This window comes from Pipistrellus kuhlii, unplaced genomic scaffold (genome assembly GCF_014108245.1).
Source record: "Pipistrellus kuhlii isolate mPipKuh1 unplaced genomic scaffold, mPipKuh1.p scaffold_m20_p_1, whole genome shotgun sequence".
NCBI classification, from domain to species: domain Eukaryota; kingdom Metazoa; phylum Chordata; class Mammalia; order Chiroptera; family Vespertilionidae; genus Pipistrellus; species Pipistrellus kuhlii.
Genome location: NW_023425404.1, coordinates 154453654 through 154476294, shown reverse-complemented (window position 1 = coordinate 154476294; position 22641 = coordinate 154453654). Strand labels below are relative to the sequence as shown.

The following is a 22641-nucleotide window of genomic DNA, read 5'->3' as shown; positions in this document are numbered from 1 at the left end:
TTCACAAATGTGTTAGAACACAACCCAAAAGCACAGAAATGTTCAAAAATAGCAATAGTGTGAGGCCGGCCTACTTTTCAAGGGCATGGTGGCTTGCGGCAGTTTCTAAAAATAGGCCTTTCTGATACGGGTCACTAAGCAGGAATGGCCTCCCGTGTCCTTCTGTTTACAGTTTCCCATCTGGCACCTTCATACCAGCCGTGCTGGCTGGAGGAGGCCGGGGACCCACGTCAGTCCGGGGGGGTTGCTGGGAAAGTGCAGACTGGGCCGCAGCCCCATGAGGGTGGACACTCAGCAGCACCCTGACCGAGACCCGCTGTGTTTGGATTAAGGGCCCTTTCACCCTTCGTGTCATGATTCCTTGTCCCCTCTCCATCACTGTCTCAAAGTCAGGGGCAGAGGTCAAAAACGCCGAGTCTCCGCCACGAGATAGGAATGAACAGAAAAATAAGCTCATGGTCAGGAATGTACGGCCCGCAGTGCTTTGTTGATTTAGGCTATCTTGCATTCTTTCCCCTTTGCAAACACGTGAGCTGGCCAGGCTTCCTGCAGTTGCAAACGTCATTTTGACACCTTCCCATAAAATGTACAGAAAAGACTCCCTTCTCTGTATGTTTGGAATAGCCCTATAACAGTGAGGGTTCTTTTCTTCCTGGGGAGTAATGCATGGATACCGCTGTCCTGGCCCCTCCGTGCAGATGGCGTGGGTGGTATGAAAATTAAAGTTTCGTGGGGCTAACATTCTGAGATTAAGCAAATGGGATAAAAGAATGGGGACACTTGGAATTGAATACAAGTGAGGTGATTACACCGGGACCACCAGGCTTTCACATCCGTAAGATTCATAGTCAGGTCTGAAGAAAAGGCTTATTTGGATCACATGTAGAATATTATACCCAGGAATCCATTTTTTAAAGACTTTTTAAATTTATTTTTAGAAAGAGGGGAAAGGAAAGGAGAGAAAGAAGCATCGATGTAAGAAAGATACATCGCCGAAACCAGTTTGGCTCAGTGGATAGAGCGTCAGCCTGTGGACTGAAGGGTCCCAGGTTCGATTCAGGACAAGGTCATATACCTTGGTTGCGGGCACATTCCCAGTAGGGGGTGTGCAAGAGGCAGCTAATCTATACTTCTCTCTCATCGATATTTCTAACTCTCTATCCCTCTCTCTTCTTCTCTGTGAAAAATCAATAAATTTTTTTTTAAAAAAAAAAGGAAGATACATCTATCAGCTGCCTCATACATACCCACTACCAGGGTCGAGCCTGCAACCTGGGTATGTGTCCTGACTGGGAATCAAACCAGCAACCTTTCAGTGCACCGACAATGCCCAACCAACGGAGCCACACCAGCCAGGGTTAGGAATCAGTTGTGATTTATGAGTTAGCTTGTCAACATTAATCAATAATCCTAGTAAGCTCTCACCTGTTGTTAGCTTTGAGTGTTCTAAGCATTTCTCTCTCACACTTAATTCTCACAGCAACCCCATAAAATAGGTAAGATTACCACTCTATTTTAAAGGAGAGGAAACAGACTTTCAATAAGGCAATCTGGCCAAGAAGACAGACACCTCTAAGCAGTGTGGATGTGAACCCCGATCTAACTGACACAAGAGCCCAAGCTTTTCCGCCAGTCGGTGTTCCGATGAGCCGGTTCTCTGTGACTGCTCAAACCCCGAACCAGCGTGGTCCTTCAGCCTCTGGCTGTGACCACAGCTTGGGTCCTGCCAATGCTTTTATTTATTTTGCTTTCACAACAGTACACACTGGTGCCTTTTGTCTCCCCAGCAGTGTTGATTCAAATTCCCTTAAATAAATTAACCTTCCCCTCTTGTCTAACTCATTTGATGGGACCAAGTCCACCTGCCAATAAAAACAGAAACGGGAGACACAACACAGCAAGAAGGGAGAGGCCACAGAGGGTGGTACGGTTATTAGAATGTGAGTACAGGCTCATCATTTTTCTGCTCTCCCCCAAAACGAAGCAAAAAGAGTCCCAACGCTTGATTCTCATGACAGCATGTTCTGTAATTTTTAAATGGTTGATATACCTGATTAGTATGGAAATGTGGGAACAGTCATTGTTTTTGTAAGAGCACGTTGGAGATTTTATCGCTTCTCTTCCAAATGCAGGCAGTCCTCAGGTCACGTCAGACTCAACATACGTCGTTTTGTGGTTATGTCACCATCTCCCATTTATTTATTTTAAAAAAGTTCCATCATTTTTCAACGTGTGTACACATGTGCTTTATGTTTTTATTATTATTATTTATTTACCACAAGTAAAGGTCAGGAATTGTTGTATTTCTTTTGAATGTGTTTACTGTCTCACTTCATTACTGCTGTGTATGTGCTCCGTGTGAGTGACAAAGGTGCTTATAGAGGTGGGTTCCACTTACAATGAAAATCGCGTTACGTTGCTCCCTAGGAATGGATCTTCGATGTAACCCAAGAACTGCCTGTATTAAATGTTTGATAATGGTGTTGAGTTTTAAGTGTTAGACCTGTGGGTACTAGCCCATAGCTTTGGAAAACTCTGTCCATTATAGGAGGGACTTGCCTCTAGTTTTTAATAAAAGCCCCCCTGATTTTATCTAACAACCCTAGTCACATAACAATTTATATGTACAGAAGAAAAAAAAAATGAGTTCTTTATTCTGCCTAAATGTAATCTGGTCTTCCCCATATACCCATACTTGCTGGTCAGCAAGGAACCAGAGTTTTTTTTTGTTTGTTTTTGTTTTTTTTGAACCAGAGTTTTTTTTGTTTTGTTTTTGTTTTTTGAACCAGAGTTTTAATTGTAGCCAAGTTAAAGCTAGCCTGGTCTCATTGTTGAATAGTACCTGGAGGTGACACTTAGTCTTTCAACATAAAATACTCCCTTCTCACATGTGACCTTCCATCTCTACTGCCCAGCTGCTTTGCCAAAAGAGTGGCTGGGGTTTGGGGCAGGTCTTAGGGCACAGTGTCCCCTGGTATCTAGGCTCTGCCTGTGGTCTTCCCCGTCACCTCTGACCTCCACCTGAATTCTGCAGCTGTCAAATTCACGGTCAGCTCTGGCCTGGGTGATGCCCTGGGGGGTCCCGGGCAACCTTCCCCCCCTCCCCCGCCCCCGACAGACACACACGTTAGCTTCAGACCCCTTAGTGTCTGCCAAGTTCTCCACCCGAGATCCCCTGGCCCAGTGTTCACCTCTGAATCATCGCACCCCATCAGAGCTGCCTCATCCCAAGGCTGCTGGCTGGCCTCTGATATCTGTCTAAATCGATCCGGTCCTCCCCAGTGTGAGATTCTTCTAGAGCAGTGATTCTCAACCTTTTTAATGCTGCGACCTTTTAATACAGTTCCTCATGTTGTGGTGACCCCCAACCATAAAATTATTTTTGTTGCTACTTCATAACTGTAATTTTGCCACTGTTATGAATCGTAATGTAAATATCTGTGTTTTCTGATGGTCTTAGGCTCTATAGCAGCGGTTCTCAACCTGTGGGTCGCACGAGACCATCGGAAAACACAGATATCTATATTAAGATTCATTAACAGTAGCAAAATTACAGTTATGAAGTAGCAACAAAAATAATTTTATTGTTGGGGGTCACCATAACATGAGGACCTGTATTAAAGGGTTGAGGCATTAAAAAGGTTGAGAACCACTGTTCCAGAGTCTCAATGGAGCAAACAGCCAAGATTCCCCAACACCCTGGACATTCCCCTCATTCCTCGCATCGTTCACTCTTCTGCCTAAAGCCAGAGAGGTGAAATCAGAACTTGCTGTCCTCTTTCCTTCATTTCCACAATACTCTGTAATGGGAGGGGCTGGACTTTCTGGCTATGTTCTTACTTTGTTCTATGCTTCCGTTTTTCTATAACTGCAAGGGGCATCTCTTTTGCACTCTGGGAACAATTTGGTGATTGGAATCCTAGAGGCTTAACCCTGGGTAGACAGTGGTTCTCAAAAGTGTGGCCACTGGCCAGAAATGTGTATGGAAGGCAGGTTCTCCGGTCCTCCTCTAGAACTACCGAATCAGAAACCGGGGTTTGGGACTAACGATGGATGGTTTACTAAGCTTTCCAGGTGATTCTGATGCACCTTTAAGAACCCCAGCTTTAAAGATTTCAGCAAATTCCTTTGTTCCCTCTTATTGGTTCCAAGCCTAAAGTCTTATTAACTAGACCAAATACTCCCCCAATCAGTCTAGTTGATTAATATTGCTAGATAAACTTGAAACATGTTTTGGTTTAAAAAGAAAGAAATTTTGACACATGGTACCACATGAGTGAACACTGAGGATGTTATGCTAAGTGAAATAAGCCAGTCTCAAAAGACAAATACTGCATAGATCATAGGTGTGACATACCTAAAGTAGTCGATTTCATAGATACGGGAAGGAGAACGGTGGATGCCAATGCCTGGGGGAACCGATGGCTGGGGAGTTATTGTTTTATGGGTACAGAGTTTTGGTTTTGTAAGATGAGAGGAGTTCTGGAGATGAGTGGTGGTGATGTTTGCACAACACGGTGAGTGTATTTAATGTTACTGAATTAAAATGCACAATTTAAAATGGTTAAGGTGGTACACTTTGTTATGTGTATTTTACCACAATTTTAAAAATTAATTAAAAATAAAATAAGGAGTTTGGTAGCTAAGCAAAGATTAAAGTTGTGAGTTAAAAATGGCTTAAGTTCTTAAGCAACAGGTATTGATTCGAGGAAAGGTCACATGGCTAACTCGCCTGCTTATCTGTGGAACATAATCCTGGATGTTAGAGTTCAGGTCTAAACTTTGAAACCGATGCTTCTATTATAGTAAGTTTGGGTCCCTCACTAGATCGTGGTTGAGTTTCTGAGCCACCTGAAGTGTAAAAAGAAGATGGCAACTAGATCTGGCTCTAGAACTCAAATGGGATAGTTGACCTTAGTGTGACCATTGAGATAAAAAGTATTATGGAATTTTTGCATATCTCACACTAAAAGGCCTTCAGCATAAATGAACTGCTAGTGGCCTGTATCCTTCTACACTAAAAGTATTGGCAAGCCATCAGCTTTCCCCCATCTGCTGAAAGAATGAGACAGCAGGGAGGGCCTGGCAGTGCACTCTGTCCATTGGCTTGAATAGAAGGTCCTCTTGTGCTTTTATTGCTCTCCTCTGCCAATCATTGGGTGTATGAGCCCATCCTCCCCAGAGGCAGCGATGAGGTGAAGGTATTGGCAGATAGTGGCAGATGTTATTGGCAGCTTTAGACCCCCCTCTACCTCCCAATAATATAATATTCTTAATATGAAGAATTCACGTGTTCTCAATTTGTTAAAGAATGAATAAAAGGCCGGGACCGGTTTGGCTCAGTGAATAGAACGTCGGTGGACTGAAAGGTCCCGGGTTCAATTCCGGTCAAGGACATGTACCGTGGTTGCGGGCACATCCCCAGTAGGGGGTGTGCAAGAGGCAGCTGATCAATGATTCTCATTGATGTTTCTAACTCTCTATCCCTTTCTCTTCCTCTCTGTGAAAAATCAATAAAAAATAAATAAAAAAAAAGAATGAATAAAAGCATCTTTAGAAAACTGCTCTGTTCCAAGTGAAAACAGTGAACTTACTATGCAGAACAAAGCTTCAAGACAAGTTCCTGCCACTCCTTCACAATCCGCTTGCCACCAGGAAGCCCTCTTATAGGAAATTCTGTCCACTGTTCTAATCCCATTTCTAGGCTGCAAAATTTCCCGGGAGAGAGGAAATGTGTTGTTGTTTTTGTTTGTTTGTTTGTTTTTATACACCATTTTGCAAAATATGTAGTTCTGTAATCAGCATGGAAAATGTTGGGGACTACATGTTTGAAATGCTGATTTTTCTGGCAAAGCCATATATTGTCAAGTGGCTATAGAAGCATTTTTCTTCTTTTTTTGCTGTTTTTTTTTTTTTCCAATTACAGTTGACATACAATATTATATTACTTTCAGGTGTTTAATATAGTGATTAGATATTTATATAACTTATGACGTGATCACACAGATAAATCTAATACCATCGGACACCATACCTAGTTATTATAATATTAATAACTATATTCCAACACTGTACTTTACATCCCCAAAGAAGGATCTTTGAACACCCAATTCTGCCTCCTGTCTCAAAACTCTATTTGTGCAAGACAATGTTCTCATAAACCCAAGGGAAATGTTAGCGAGGTATTTATTTTAATTTTATTCATTAAGTTGTCTTAAAAATAAAAGTACGCAGCCCAGCCAGTGTCACTCAGTGGCTGAGCATCTGAGGAGGTCATGCTTCTATTCATCAGGGCACCTGCCCCGGTTGCAGGCTTGCTCCCCAGTAGGGGGTGTGCAGGAGGCAGCTGATGGATGGTTCTCATCATTGATGTTTCTCTTTCCCTCTCTCTTCCTCTCTCTGAAATCAATAAAAACGTATTTAAAAAATAAATAAATAAATAAAAAATAAAAGTACCTAGAAAATAAACATGAGTTTTCAATGCCTCTTTCAATACCTTTCCATACCACCACCAATCCTTATAATGTGTTGTGTGAACTCCTAGTCAGACCCTACATTGAATAAGGTTCATTTTGCTCCTGGTTAAGAAATGAAGTTTGTTATATTCTCGTGGAAGAGTTAAGAAAACATGCCATTTACTAACTTTATGGGGAGGCCGTGTAGTCCAGTGGAAAAGTCCCTGGGCTTTGTGATGGCCTTGCCGACTTCTCACGTATTGGCTGTGGAGGTAGCTGAATAACCTGCCACAAATACAGTTAACTGTATTTAGCTGTACAGTTGGAATACATTCTATTTAAATTTGTATCTCGCTGAGTTTTTTTATGCTTAAATGAGATACTCTATGTAGAGTGACAACTACATCTTGGCCTATGGTAGTCACATGGGAAATGACAGTTATCAAACAGAATAGGTGTGTGAGAGCAACAAGTAACAGAAGGGGCAGAGGCAGTTGGCTAAGTCTGTGGGCTCCATCTTTTGTTGGGTCTGCCATGACTCTTTTCAGTTGTATCCTTGCTTAGTGAAGCCCCATTTTATTTCTTTCAGACCTGAAGCAACTAGATTTGTCATAAATTTCTTGAGATTAAAATTTGAATTTGGCTGAAACCCTTTTGGCTCAGTGGTAGAGCGTCGGTCTGCAGACTGAAAGGTCCCGGGTTTGATTCCTGTCAAGGGCATGTACCTTGGTTATGGGCACATCCCCAGTGGGGGGTGTGCAAGAGGCAGCTGGTCGATGTTTCTCTCTCATCGATGTTTCTAGCTCTCTAACTCTCTCCCTTCCTCTCTGTAAAAAGTCAATAAAATATATTTAAAAATTTTTTTTGAATTTGGCAACAACTGGCAAAGCTAATTGATATGGAGGTCAAAGTGGGGGTGGGGAGTGTGCCATAGGCTGGAAACATCAGGAAGGAACCTTAGCAGATGTTGAAAATAGTCTATATATTCTTTACTTTTTACATATTGATAAGATTGGTGCACCTTACACACTCTGTGTGTTTTGCACCTTAATACAAAAAAAAAGAAGAAAAAAAAAAGGAAAAATTAAAAATAAATTGAGCTACATCTATGTAAGGATAAAAACGTCTCTACATATCAAATCCACTATTAGGTGAAGAATTAAGAAGTTCAAATTGGCAGTTACAGCATAGACATGGGATGTATAAAATACAGGATACAGAATCCTAATATATAAAAACCCAGGGTCTGTAACGACCAACTGAAGGCTTGGCCAAACACTAGAAGTCAGTCCTGCAGTCCAGTCAACCCAGCACTGACTGCTGCTGGTGTGGGTGCAGTGACTCAGCACTGACTGCCAAGGGGGCTGCGGATCAGGCCTGGAGAGAGGCCTAAAGAGGGAGGCAGGGTCTGATCTGCAGCCTCCATGGCAGCTGTTGGTCAGCCTTTGCCTCTCTCTTTCTCAGGCCTCCTCGGGGGCTGCTGATCAGTCCCACCTCTCTGATCAGGCCCAGAGATAGGCCCAGAGATGCTGACTGGCATAGAAACCAACCAATCAGAAACCAAATCTGGGTAAACTGTGAGGAGCCAATGACTGCCTAGGAGGCAGAGCTTTTGACACTGGCATGGAAACTGACCAATCAGGACCAAATTGGCCGGAAGGGGAGGGCAGTTGGGGGCAAGATCAGGCCAGCAGGGGAGGGCAGTTAGGAGTGATCAGGCAGGCAGAGACAGTTGGGGGTGAGATCAGGCTGGCAGGGAGAACAGTTGGGGGTGAGATCAGGCCAGCAGGGGAGGGAAGTTAGGAGCAGTCAGGCAGGCAGGCAGAGGCAGTTAGGGGCAATCAGGCAGGGAGGTAGGTGAGCAGTTAGGAGCCAGCAGTCCCAGACTGCGAGAGGGATGTCCGATTAGAGAGTGTGCAGGCTGGGCTAAGGGAACCTTCTCCCTTCTGTGCATAAATTTTGTGCACCGGGCCACTAGTATAAGTAACAATATTGTAATCATTATACTTGGTGCAAGGTGAGTACTAGACTTATTGGGGGAATCACTTTGCAAATTACATAAATGTCTAATCACTATGCTGTACACCTGAAACTAATATAAAATAATATTTAATGTCAACTGTAATTGAAAAAAAAATTCAAAGAAAAAAATCTATTAAATCTAGACAATTTTGTTTTTAAAAGGCCACGTCAGTGAATTTAATCAAGTTCTTTGATTGGCAGCATTTGAAAACTACATCTTACAGAAGTATTTGACCTGCAGACATTTGTTTGATCTAGAAATATTTGGCCTGTAAACATTTGTTTAATCCACATTAAAAAATGTGGAAGTTTTTACATAAGAATCTGGCTTTCCGGCTTCTGGAAAAAGTCAGACGATCTGGCAACACTGGCTTGGGGTGGCGTGTACCCACGTCAGGTGACGCGTTCCCTCTCCAGTTTGCTTTGGGGCCCCGCTGCTTCCTATGATCTTAACACCTGCCACTTTTTTCATCTCCGGCCAATTGCCCAGACTGAGTCTTTTTCAATTAGACAGGTGGCTGACAGTTTCTAATACTAAACCAGGGCTGGGAGTCCATGTGTCTTCCCTTTGATCTGTCCAGTGCCCACCCTGGCAAGCCCTCATGAACCGTTTGCTGAATGAATGGAAAACCCCACGTGATGTGCTGGCTGCCTGCTTGGGGCATCTCTTGCCACACTTGATTGCAAGGCACGTGGGGTGGCTGCCCTGCTGTGACTCGAACCGCCTTTCTGTACCGTGGTAGAGGCTTAGGAAACCGAAAGGAAGAATGTTCTTTACACTGTCCGCTTGAATTATGATTTGAAGCCGGTTTTATCATACCAAATTATCATCAGGCTAATTGCTTGACAGCCGCTCTCGTTACTGCTGGCTAGCGCCACTCAACTGATCTGCTCCAATGATATCTGGGGAGGGTGGCGTGGCATAGTCTCCCTGGGGAGAAATCTGCTAGCCAGAAAAATCCCCAGACTCCCAAATGTTGAGCATGCCATGCACATCCCATTTCCAAGCCACACGAAATCGAACATACACAGTTGTGTTTAAGAGTATACTTAGAAATCGGGTGGCCTGGGTTCAAGTCCTATTACCGACACTTGCTTGTTTTGTGAGCCTGGCCAAGTTTTTAATCCATCTGCACCAGAGATTATTCAGCACTAAAGTGGATAGAAGGGCAGCAGCTCCCTAGCAGGGGTGTTGGAAGAGTTAAAACAAAATATATAAAGTACTCAAAATCCTGCCTGACATGTAGTAAACACCCTATTAAGTTCGTATATACGTTTGTAAGTATAATTGACATTTACTATGACCTTTACACCACATTCATTTTTTTTTAATATTAGCTCTGTGATTTTCCTAGAGATTGAAATGAGTCATTAACGGCTCAGTGGTTAGAGCATCAGGCCTGTGCACCAAGGGGGTTCTAGTTTAATTCCCGTTAAGGGCACATACCCGGGTTGTGGGTTCATTCCCCTTGGGCATGCAAGTGGGAGGCAACCAGTACATGTGTCTCTCACACACATTGATGTTTCCCTCTCTTCCTCCCTCTCCCTCCCTCCTTCCCACTTTCCTGAAAAGCAATGGAAAAGTATCCTCGGGTGAGGATTAACCTAAATAAACAAACAAATAAACAAGCAAATAAATAACGATGCTGTAATTTGTGTTCCTCAATGTTCTTTCTCCAGTGTTCTTTTCACCCTCAAGGGTAAACTGTGAACCCACATCAGTACCTGTTATCCTTAGCACTCAACAGTAGGCTGGGTTCCCCATCAGGGATGTTGGGACTGAGCGCAATGCCTTTATTTGCTACCTTCCGGCCTCTATCATTCTTAGGAAGAAATACCACGGTCTCCCGACCCCTGCCGAATTAGAGACTGTGAAGAGAGGAAAAAGAACAGGGTGACGTGATTACTTTGGGCCTGTTAGTCTCAGACAAAACAATAAAAGAAGCATGGTTTATATATTTTTCCCATTAATTTTTAGAGAGAATGGGAGGGAGAGGGAAGAAAGGAGAGAGAAAGGGTCTGGCATGGGCTGCGGAGAGAAATATTGATGAGAGAGAGACACACCAATTGTTTGCTTCCTGCACATACCCCGACCAAGACCATGTATCAAACCTGCAACGCAGATACATGACCTGGATGAGGAATCAAAACCTTCAACCCTCTGGTACACAGACCAACACTCTAACCACTGAGCCATGTTGGCCAGGACTAGAAGCATAATTGAAACTGAAAGTATGGCTTCCATCAGTAGCACCAGCAATAAAAAATAAAAAAAAATCATGCCTCTGATTTCTGTATCGTAAGTGGTTTATGTCCCATGGCTATCATACAGGAGAGGTATGGTAATACTTTAACTGACATCTTTTATGATGATAAGAGGCCTACAGGCATTACCTCATCAGTCTTGATGTCAGCATGTGGTCAGATTGAGATAGAAATTTTCACCTGAGTACAAAGTCAACCTAGCTCAGCTGCTGTGTGTCAACTTCGCATGTCCTTAAGGGTCTGACTCCTTTGGAAACACTTGGAGTTCTCCAACAAATACAATTTCCCGCAAAATTAAGGGAAATTGGGACTTGAAAAGAGAAACTGAGTTTAAGTTTCTCTCTAAGTTCACTACCCAGGTCCTGTGGGGGTTTTCCCCAGCATGGAACTTCTTTGTGAAAATTTGCAGAGTTGGGCTAAACGAATTCTTTAAAAAAAATATTAATTTTAGAGAGGGAGGAAAGGAAGAGAAATAGAAACAATGATGTGAGCAAGATACATCCATCAATTGCCTCCTGTACGTGCCCCGATTGGGGTTGAACCGCAACCTGGGTGTGAGTCCTGACTGGGAATTGAACCCATCACCTTCCAGTGCATGGCTCAACACCCAACTAAGGCACAGCAGCCAGGTCTAAACTACTGTAGTTATGGCCCCCACAAAAATTACCTTTCTGCTTTACATGTCATTGCCACCTCCTTCATCACCACTGTCCTCACCAGTGCCATCTATTTTACTATTTACATCGTCTCTTCCTCCTAAAGACACAGTGTGATTTCTACAAGTGGGATGTGCAGGATACCAGCTCTGCCTGAATTGCTTATGAACATGATTTTATAAGGCTGACTTTACTTTCTGAGAATCTAATACATGCCCATCGTTGCTCTGGGTGCTTGGGACTCAGCCATGACGAAAACAAGCACGTCTGTCCTCATGCGGTGACCTTCTGAGCAGAGGAATGAACAATCAACACGATGCATGTGTAAAAAATGATACAGTATGTTAGGAGGGAGTGAGCAATCTATGACAAGAAAGCAGTCTACGGGCTGTTTTTATCTCCTCCACTCATAAATTTCGATTTCTTCTGGGAGGATTGAGGACAAACTTTTAATTTTGTGAAAGTGCTTTGAGTTTCTCGAGCAGAGCAGACAAATACAAGGGCTGGCAGGTAGGTGCTGCGGAGGCCTCCCTTCTACCTTACGTCCTGGATGGGTCTACCCGGAGCTGCTAGAGGCCCGTGTGCTAGCACAGGCACAGGCCCAAGGAAATGGACAATCCCCTTCATGGATTCGTGACGCTTTCTCTTCACAGACACTCCCGTCTCTGGTCACTGACCAGCACCCCACAAGGACATGTGCAGATCATTAAGGGAACATGGAGATCTGTGTTCTGAAACCAAGGCCATCTGTCTTAGCCTGCAGTTAGTAACATAAACCTCTCCTGCCTGTGGGTTGTTTCTTTTCTTTTCTTTTATAATATATTTTATTGTGTTTTGTGTGTTTTTTTACAGAGAGGAAGAGAGAGGGATAGAGAGCTACCGTAGAAACATCGATGAGAGAGAATCATTGATCAGCTGCCTCCTGCACACCCCTTACTGGGGATGTGCCTGCAACCAAGGTACATGCCCTTGACCGGAACCCGGGACCCTTCAGTCCTCAGGCCGACGCTCTAGCCACTGAGCCAAACCAGTTCTGGCGTGTGGGTTGTTTCTTGTTTTGTTTTGTTTTTAATTTGTTTTGTTTTTTAGATTAAAAAAATAAATGTTAATTTCTTTTTTTTATTGTTTTGGTGTGTGGTTGTTTTTTTTTTGTTGTTGTTGTTTTTTACATATATTTTTATTTATTTCAGAGAGGAAAGCCAGAGGTAGAGAGAGAGATAGAAGCATCAATGATGAGAGAATCATTGATGGGCTGCCTCTGGCACACCCTCTCCTGGGGATCAAGTCCACAACCTGGGCATGTGCCCCTACCAGAATCAAACCTGGACCCTTCAGTCCACAGGCCGACGCTCTACCTACTGAGCCAAACCAGCTAGGGCTGGGTTTGTTTTTCTAAAAGGTAATCAGAAGAAAATCAGATGTGCTTGAATAGATCAGCTACTCGTTTTTAGAAAGATGGGGGGAAGGGGGATCCCCATATTTCTCCAAAAACTCATCTAGTATATTATTTCTCTTTCCCACAGAGATTAGTACTGGGGAGAAACTTAGTGATGCTTGGGTTAGGCTGAGACAATGAGTGACCTGCTCAAGGTCACTAAGCAGGTCAGTGGCAGAACCAGAAGTTGAAAGCCAAGCCCTCGTGTCCTGGCCCAGTGCACTGTGGGTTCCACAGCGCGGCTCCCAGATTAGATCATCCATGCTTTCTGAGCGTGGATTGTGTAACCCTCCACAGCTGATTGCCAAAGAAGCTAGGTAGGCGGGTAATAAAGGAGACGGCTAAAATGTTTGTGCAAGCACTCCAGATTCTCATAAAAACCTGAAGGAGAGCAAGCCGGAAATAGAAGGTGGGCTGAGGGCGGGGTTACGGGGGTGGAGGGGTAGCTGGTGGGCGTTCCCGTGCGAAGGACTTCCTATGCGTCAAAGTCACATGCGCTGACGACATGAAGGGCATCCTTTCCAGACTCCGCTATCCTTCCTGCCATGAGTGGCGGCCAGGCCACCAAAGGGTAAAGGGGACACACGCTGTGGAGTCTCGCTTCAGATCCTCAGATCCTGGGGAAGCGGGGAGAGGGCCAGCCAGCCCACACCACAGCTGACAGGGAACATCGGAGCTCTCCCTGCTTAAGTGCTTAACTTCCATCATCACATTCGCCCTCATAGCAGATCAGTTCTATCATCAGTCCCATGTCAGGAGAAGAGGAAACGGAGGCTTGGAGAAATGTAGTAATCGGCCCAGGGTGACAAAGCTAGTAACGTCAGAATTCAGATTCTCCTGGGCAGAGAGTGGTGGTTGGAACTGTGGCCCCCCTAGCCTGCTGGCTGTGAGGTGTTCCACAGCTTTCTTAGCCTCCTCAAGCTTCCCTTTCCTCCTCCATGAAGTCGTAACATAATTATAGCCTTTGCTTTATAGGTTTGTGGTGGTGATTAGAGAAGGTAACGTAGTAACTACTGACACATAGTTAATTACCAGTTGTGTGAAAGTTAACTACAGGTTGAATCACATGGAATTGCCATCGTAGCAGACCAAACATCGTTCAAGATAGACCATTTCATGTGGCTCAGTCTAATCCCACATAGCTGTCCATTCTTTGTAAATACAACAACGGTTCCCTTAGTCACCTCATAATCGGTGAGAAGAGAGGTGACTTAATTGCTTCACTATAATTTTTTCCCCCCTTTACTGGCCTGCTTGCTTTAGCTTCTCTAAAGAATCCCAAAGAGATTTCCTCTCTTCTCATGTTGCCTAGCACCCACAAGGACAGTTCCCAGGGCCACCAGCTGGTTGAGGCTGTTGTCACAGGGAACTTGGTGGAGAGTAGGTTTGAAGTGAACTGAGACTGGGCAAAGATAGACTATGAGGAAATTTCTGGTGAAATGAAGAGGGAAAGGAGAACAATTTTATTATATTAAAGGGATATGTTAAAATTGGTATTTCCTCAAATAGTTTATTTTTGTTGACAGTTTTTATGTTTTCTCCATATATAAACAGAAGTAAGCAAAGGTATGGTTAGTTTCTTTCAGTGGTAAAAACTTTGTTTCTAAGTATTCCTGTGGTTTGTAGTATCACCATTTTAATTTTCTTTTTATTTATTTATTTATTTATTTAAATTTTATTGATTATGGTATCACATAATTGCCCTCATTCTCCCATTCCCATCCCAAACCCCTCCCTACATATGCCCTCACCCCCCTGTTGTCTATGGCCACTGACTAGGCCCATATTGTTATTAATTGTTCAAAAGTCACCATAAGTTCTTAGAATCATAGAATTTGCACAGTAAAAGACATATGACAGCCCTAGCTGATTGGGCTCAGTAGATGGAGCATTGGCCTGCAGACTGAAGGGTCCCAAGTTCAATTCCAGTCAAAGGCACAAGCCCTCGGTTTGCAGGCTCGATCTCCAGTGGGGGGCATGCAGGACACAGCCAGACAATCAATGATTCTCTCTAATTGATGTTTCTATCTCTATCTCCCTCTCCCTTCCTCTCTGAAATCAATAAAAATATTTTAATAAAAGAAAAGAAAAGAAATGAAGAGGGAGTGGTTTTGGCTCCTTTAAACCACCGTGCATGTTCTGCTGTTTGAGGGAATGGCATTCCCACACTAGGCAGCTAATTATGATAAACCAGTGATCATTAATATCAACTGGTGATCGTTCTGCACTGTATGAGAAAGGAGCTCCTTGTCAGCGGCAGGAGGTTAAATCTGACACATTAATGTCATGGCCCGGCTGCTCTTGGACTCCGGCTCAGTGGGAGTCGTCTCTGATGAAAGGACATGCAACTCAGCTGTTTTGGGAGAAAATATAAGGGGTTGGGGTGAGGGAGAGAACATAAAACGGGGGTAAGAATTTTGCCCACCTAAAAGGAAGAGAAAACTGAGACTTAGAGAAGTTTAGTAATTGGCCCAGAATTACAAAGCTAGTGAATGCCAACGCCAGAACTCAGATTCTCTTCCACAGTGTGGTTCAAACTATGGGCTCTGGAGTCAGGTCCCAGGGTGTGGACCCCCTAGCATACCTTTGAAAGAATGCATGGATGGTACAAGACCGAGGAGGAGGCATCTCGTCTGAAAGATGATTCTCTGCCCCGCCCTGACCACTGTTCCCATCTCACACTTGCCTCGATTCTGTTTCCTTAGATTGCACATTATAGGAATATAAATAGCTCTGGAATCCAAGTAGCATTCTGGAGACCAAGCCTTCCTCGTGAATACAGTCTTTAAATAAAAGTCACTTCAACATTAAGATGAAATGTAATGCCATTTTTAAGGACGCTTGAGACTTACTTGGTGTCTAGAATAGAAATTACTACTGCATGTAGAACATATTGCTTCCTGTGAATTCAGAATTCTTTTCCCTATTCTTTCTTTCCTCATCTAAAAAATAATCTGTAGCCCTAGCTGGTTTGGCTTAGTGGATAGAGTGTTGGCCTGCGGACTATAGGGTCCCGGGTTCAATTGCAGTCAAGGGCATGTACCCTGGTTGCGGGCACCATCCCCAGTAGGGGGTGTGCAAGAGGCAGCTGATCGATGTTTCTCTCTCATCAATGTTTCTGGCTCTCTATCCCTCTCCTTTCCTCTCTGTAAAAAATAAATAAAATATATTTTAAAAATAAAAAATAATCTGTAAGACTTTTAACAATTCTTTAGCAAGAAGGTTTATAAGTGATCTGTGAGTCCTATGATGTGTTTCTCCCACCATGGGCAGCTGTACAGTAATGAAAACGTATTTACATGCCCATGAACGCGGACACACTCGGGGTCCCATTTTCTTTCTGTGGGCACTGTTCCTTTCTTCTCTTCGTGCCTGTGGTTACTGTTACGCTGACCCCTGTATATTTGATCTGGGGCAAATCCCAAGACTGGAAAGGAGCACTATAATACTTACCCACCCGCTGCAAAGGGTTGCAGTTTCAGAGCTCAGGTAATAGAGTTAAGGAAAATTCCTATCACTGGTGGCGGTTTAGGAAACCTGTTATGATTCCATCCACAGATGTGAGCTGCCAGCCACTCCACAGCGGTGAGTTTTATAAAACGCAGCCTTGTTGTTGTTGTTGTGTGTTTTGTTGTTGTTGTTTGTTTGTTTGTTTGTTTTTCACAAGTAGTCTCTTTATAAGCATTTGTGTCCGAGGTGATTTTTGCAATGTTGGATTTTATTGTTGGAAACAATGACTGTCGAAAGATCTTTCTTTCTCTTTGATTCTCCCTCTCTTTCTCCTAGTTTCTCATTGGACACTATTGCTTGCAAAAAACAAAACAAAAACAAAAAAAACAAAAAAAAAACACAGCTGATTAAAAATTGAACTTATTCAGCTGCAGAGAAGTCTAAGTGGAGACTGGCCAGGAGCAGAAGGAGGAGGAGAAAGGGGAGGGGGCGGGGGGCGGGGCACTCCACAGTTCAAGCTCCCCTTGCAAGCCCATCTGTCTTACCTTCACTTCATTGCCACCCCAGATCACAGTGCATCCCGTTGTGTACGAGTCCAGGGACCTTGAGCGGCGCTCTTTGGAGAAGGGCCGGGCCCGGCCCGCCCGTTCCCGCCCGCTCCCCTGGCCGCCGCCGGACAAATCGCTCTCCGCCGCGTGTGGGCCGGAGCGCGCGGCCGCCAGCGCCGCTGCAGGAACCGGTTCTGGTTCTGGCCGCGCTCCCCCCGCGGGGGCTGCTGTCAGGCGTGCGGCCGCGATTGGCTGGGAGGCGGCAGTCACCCGCCCTGCCTCTGCCCGCGGCTAATCAGCGCAGCCGTTGGCCGCAGCAGGTTCGGAGCGAGGTGCCCGCTGGTGTCAGACACCTGTCTCTGCTGGGCTCTGCCCCGCTGGCGCTGCTGGCTCCTGGGGATTCTTTCCGGCCTGGACGCCACCTCTCCCAAGCCGCCGAGCCCCCCTCGGCGGGCCCAGCGGGGCCCAGGGTCCCCCTGCACAGGGATGTCCAACAGACAGCTGAGGACAATGAACATGCTAGCTTAAGACGTCCTTAAGGTAAGTCCATTTTAAACCAGGTATTTCTTTTTTTGTTTTTGTTTTGTTTTGTTCTTTTTTTTATTAAGGTATTTTTTTTTTATTGAGGTATTATATGTGTACATATCTTTACATTGCCCCCCCCACACACACACACACTCCCATATATGCCCCCCCCCCCGGAGTTTCATCCATTGGTTTTGCTTATATGCATGCATACAAGTCCTTCATAAACCAGATATTTCTCAACGTTGTATGTGCCACCTCTATCTGGACAGAAAGGCCGGTTTGGAGAAGGTACACTAAAGAGAGGTGGGGAAGTGTACTTGAGGCTGCTGTGATGAAATCATCAAGTTATTCGCCGTCAGATGTGCTTTTGCAAAATGATACCAAGGCATAACCAGGGAAGATGGAAATTTGGATGAGGGTCCCGGACAAATGGCTGCAACCCTGTCAGGCAATTGACACCTCGTTGTGTACTCCTTCCTACTTGACCAGGAGCTCACATGAAGGTAGAATAGAGTAACTTTAATTAGGGCCAGCACATACGCTGTGTGTGGATGGTATACTAGAAAGTGAAGCTGAACATTCTAGCTCCTTCCATTCATGCCACCCCAGCATGGCTAGTCTCATTCTAATTACCACTTATTTTTAAAGCTTCCTTGAACTTTTTTCTCTTGTAATATGAAAGCAGTCTTTCTTTTTAAAGATTTGCTCAATATCAGGGAATTTGTTCAACATCGGGGAATTAGTAAATTAGTAGGGGGGGGGGGCAGGTTGATTGTCTTGCTTCACTCCACTCATCCTTATGTTCAAGGGAGAGTCAGATTCTTAATGCTTGCACCCAAATGTGAGCAACAGATCCTTAGGATTATTAAGCCATGATTCTGATGGACCTAAGTTCTGATTTCATTTTACTTGTAAGCTGATTGACAAATACATCAAGGACCCTCCTGTCTTCCCCTTGGGTTGCTGTCAGCACATTTGTCACTCTAGGATTTAGTCATCCAAGGTTGGTACAAAGACTAGTGGTTTGGGACTTTCTTGCTTACCAGTCCTGCCTGTTTTGCTCTGAGAGGGAGGAAGTAATTTTCCTTTTGATTTTTTTTTTTTTTTTAATGAAAACGTGCTTTTAGTGAATAAAGATCTGTTTGTAAATCCAAAGAGGTTCCGAGACTACTTTTCCCATCTTATTAATTCCAAAACTATAAACACCTACATGAAACAAGGGTGTTTTCTAATTCTGAATGGCCTGTTCAAGTAGCAAGCAGTAACAGAGACCAAATGGAGCTGGCGATAAGCATATATGAACCATTCCCTTGAAATCTATGTTAATCATCCTGAAATGTGTGTTTTTCTTCCAATGTTCACAGCCAATTGGAAATTTCCATCTTTCTCCTCTAACTCATCTTTGTAAAAACATTTTTTCTATAATAAGTTCAACATGTCAGTAATGCTAAAAATGGCTGCTTTGATGAATAAAAGCATCAGAAATGACAGTCCCCATTGAGTGAAATGGGATCATCACACAAGTCTACAGCAATCATTTTAAATATAATGTGCGTGCAAATAGAGCAGATGGTTGGTGGTAAATGAAAAATCAGATTGGTTAGTAGGTAAATACTAAGTGAATTTATAAATATTGAGAGAGTTAAAGGAGAAATGGACTTTGGAAAGCTAAATAAACGTATTTAGCATTGACTTACATTTCAAAATTCTATATTCGCTTATGAATTACATCTAGAGAGTGTATAAATCAAAGATTATTTCCTGGTCTAAGGATAAGTCATTTTTGTATGGGGAAGGATAAATACCACCTCAGCCCTAATCACTACCTCAAAAAAAAAAAAAAAAAAAAAAAAGCCTAAATACACTATACACAAAAAACAACTCTGTGTCCTGAAGAGGTACAGGAAGGAAGAGAAAGCTAGTTGAAAAGCTTCTATCGCTAGTTAAAAAGGAAATAAAGTCACAAAAAAAAAAAAAAAACCCACCCACATTTTAAATTGAGTATAGAAGGCCCTGGTGCATATCTGCAATGTACCAGGGACCCCCAACTATGTAATTTAACACAAGTGTCAACTAAAATACATTATTTCATCCCAAGAACAGTATCATTAGAGAGTTAGACTGGGGCAAGGGATTAATTATCTTAAGTTCATTTTCTCCCAGTGACAATTTTTAAAAGTCTCCTGTCTGGAGCTGTGGAATGTCTGCCGGGCTGTCAGCTGCTGCGGTGAGGGTCCCTCACAATAGCTCACCCTGGGCCGCCCTCCCAGACATGCTGCGTACCCTTGGCTCTCTGTCTGAAAGGGTCGGCTATGCAAACAGAAGCTGCCTGCGTCAGACCTCCCTCCCAGCAGCTCCCTCTCGAGGCTTCCCTTCCTCAAAAGGAGTCCGAGGTCTCAGCCTCTGCTTTGACTTTTCAGAGCTGGGCAGCCTGTGAGCTAAAGGCTGAATGACAGCTGGGCAAAACCTCCCTTTGCTGGATGTGCAAAGGACAAGCTAGCTGGGGCCCTTAGCCCTGGGCACATGGGCAAAGAAAGAGTTTCCTCATCTCCACTTCTCCATAGATGGCTTCATTAAAATGTCCGTGTCACCTATGCATCACCCATGGACACAGACAATAGGGTGCTGACGGCCTGGGATGGAGGGGTGGTCACTGGGAGGAAAGGGGACAAATGTAATAGTTTCAACAATAATAATTATTATTATTTTTATTTTTTAAATATATTTTATTGATTTTTTACAGAGAGGGAGAGAGAGGGATAGAGAGTTAAAAACATCGATGAGAGAGAAACATTGGCCAGCTGCCTCTTGCACACCCCCTACTGGGGATGTGCCCACAACCAAGGTACATGCTCTTGACCAGAATTGAACCTGGGACCCTTCAGTCTGCAGGCTCTATCCACTGAGCCAAACCGATTTTGGCAAAAATTATTATTATTTTTTTAATGTCACTGGTTAACACAAAAAAAGCAGCACTCTTTGTTAGATGAAACCTCTCAAAGCCTTTTTTTTTTTTTTTCAAAAACTTCCAGCAATTCCAATGTTCACATCTCAGGACAAGCAGATGACTTTGAAAGGCAGGAACCTAAGCAGTCTGGACTCATTTGCCCTCTTAGTTGGACAGATTAGATTAAAAAAAAGAGAGAGAGCGTCAGCTGATGGCGGCTGTGCGCATTCGTGGCATATCATCTGGTATCACCAGGAGCAAAGCTCTTAGGATCTTCGTGAACTGAAACCGGCAGGATTGCTCTGACGTCCTGTAGAGTGATCCAGGGAGCGCTGGCGTCAGACACTCAAGTAGGACTTCGCTCACTTGTACACTCCAGGCCCGGTTTAGAGCCACAACCTGGAGGTGGAATTTAAATGAGCCCCACCCTGAGAAGCTATGGCTGTTTAGAATTACTTGGTTTTTTCCAAGTACCAGCGCCGCTTGGTGGCCCAGTAAAGCTACCAGTAGACCCTCCCCACCAAAAACAGTGGTCAGCATTCAGGGCCAGCCCTCCAGGGGTGGTGGGGCCAAGCAATCAGAGCGCCGAGGGGGTGGGGTTCAAGTTACTTTCTTATCTCTTACCTGGGAGCGGTGAAGGCCCTCCCTGATCCAGCAGTAATTTCCCAGTGGTTTATTAATCATGGCTCATTCGTTCCTCCATCTGATGCTTGGAGGTCAATGTCATTGTCCCAGTTTGGAAGACAGAGAAAGGCGATGAAATAGAAAGATTTGCCCAGCAGCACCAAGAAGTTAGCGAGAAAGTAGACATGCATTTCCTTTTCTCTATATGTCTTTTTCTCAAAAGAAAAATTCCGGAACCCTTCGAACCTCTCCCTCAGCGATTCTGTCTGGGCACTAAAACTGCTACCGTCCAAAAAATGTGCTGCTCTCTTCCCGGGGTCGCCCTGTGACTGGGAGGGGCTCAGAGGCTTACACACAACAGGGAATGAATTAGGTGTGGAGTGTGGTGTGCATTTCTGAGTGCATGTGCATATGTGTGTATTTGTGCACATGTATGTGTGCCTGCATTGCACATGTGTGCCCAGCAGCTCTCCTGAACAGCTCAAACCCTAGGGGTATGGGGTAAAAGTTTGTCTGAAACCTAAAGAGAGAAGGACAGCGACCTCTCTGCTATGGGCTTTTCCTAGAGAGGCCTGACCACTCATTTATAACAGATTTCAGCTGGGCCACTTGACAAGGGAGGCTGGCCCAGGAGCTGTGGGTGAGCTAGTCAGAGGGCAGCAGGCGGGACTTGCCCCCGAAGGTATGTCAGGAATGTTAATGGCATGCCTGAGTGGAGGGCTTCAGAGCCCAGCGCTGGGACTGAGCACTGTCTGTGGCCATCTGTTGAGGCCCAGGAAGTCTCATAGCAACAGCTTCTCAAGAATGGTGCTTTTTAAAAATTTTAATTAAAAATAACTAACAAAAAGACCCCACACACAAACACTGCTCCAGTGCCCAAGAAGAATCAGGACAGCATTCAGATTCTTTCCACAGAGTGATGAGCTTTTAAGGAAGAAAAGCCCCCGTATCTTTCATTCCCATTCTTTAAAAGAGCAATTTGTAGTTGGTTTTGAGGTCTTCATTTCCCCTCCCCGGGGGTAGAATTTTTTTTTAAGGTGAAAACAAGTTTCTAAACCCATGGAGAAATACTTGACAAAAATATGGTTAAGAAAAAAAGCAGTCAGGGTTTTGAGATTCCCTGGTATTCGTTGCTCTTAGCAATGCTGTCAGCCGCTGCAAAGTGTGAGCTTTAAGCCCAGCTGTTTAGTTAGTGAAATGAACTTCAGACAAAGGCACCGATTTCACTGTCATGATGTATGTGCACCAACGTGAATCTCTTCGATCTATGTATTGGTTGACCTTAGAAAAAGAGGGAAGGGAAGTGATATTGGTAGCTTTAAATGTGTTTTTTGTTTTGTTTTGTTTTATATTTTGTTGTTTTTTTACAGAGAGGAAGAGAGAGGGACAGAGAGTTAGAAACATCAATGAGAGAGAAACGTCGATCAGCTGCCTCCTGCACATTCACCACCAGGGATGTGCCTGCAACCCAGGCACACGTCCTTGACCGGAATCGAATCCGGGACCCTTCAGTCCACAGGCCGACGTTCTATCCACTGAGCCAAAACCAGTTTTGGCAAGTTTTAAATGTTTTAAGTTAACCATGAACAACAATTGCCGTAGTTCCTCAGGATACGAGCCCCTATAAAATCATGGACACCTCAAGCCTGGCTGGCAGCGGTGTGTACAGGGACAGGCCCACTAGCCCAGGGTCAGCAAACTCATTAGTCCA

At 44.2% G+C, this 22641-nt stretch overlaps 1 protein-coding gene and 1 long non-coding RNA gene across 2 annotated transcripts in view; both read left to right on the top strand.

Annotated features, from left to right (window-relative positions):
- The window catches only part of SHROOM3 (shroom family member 3), a 200887-nt gene that overhangs the window by 14201 nt on the left and 164045 nt on the right, over positions 1 to 22641 (top strand). The gene's annotated exons all lie outside the window — the stretch shown is intronic.
- Positions 16825 to 19310, top strand: LOC123651193. Its single transcript, XR_006739729.1, has 2 exons — positions 16825 to 17391; positions 17589 to 19310. It is a non-coding gene; the product is annotated as an uncharacterized LOC123651193 (long non-coding RNA).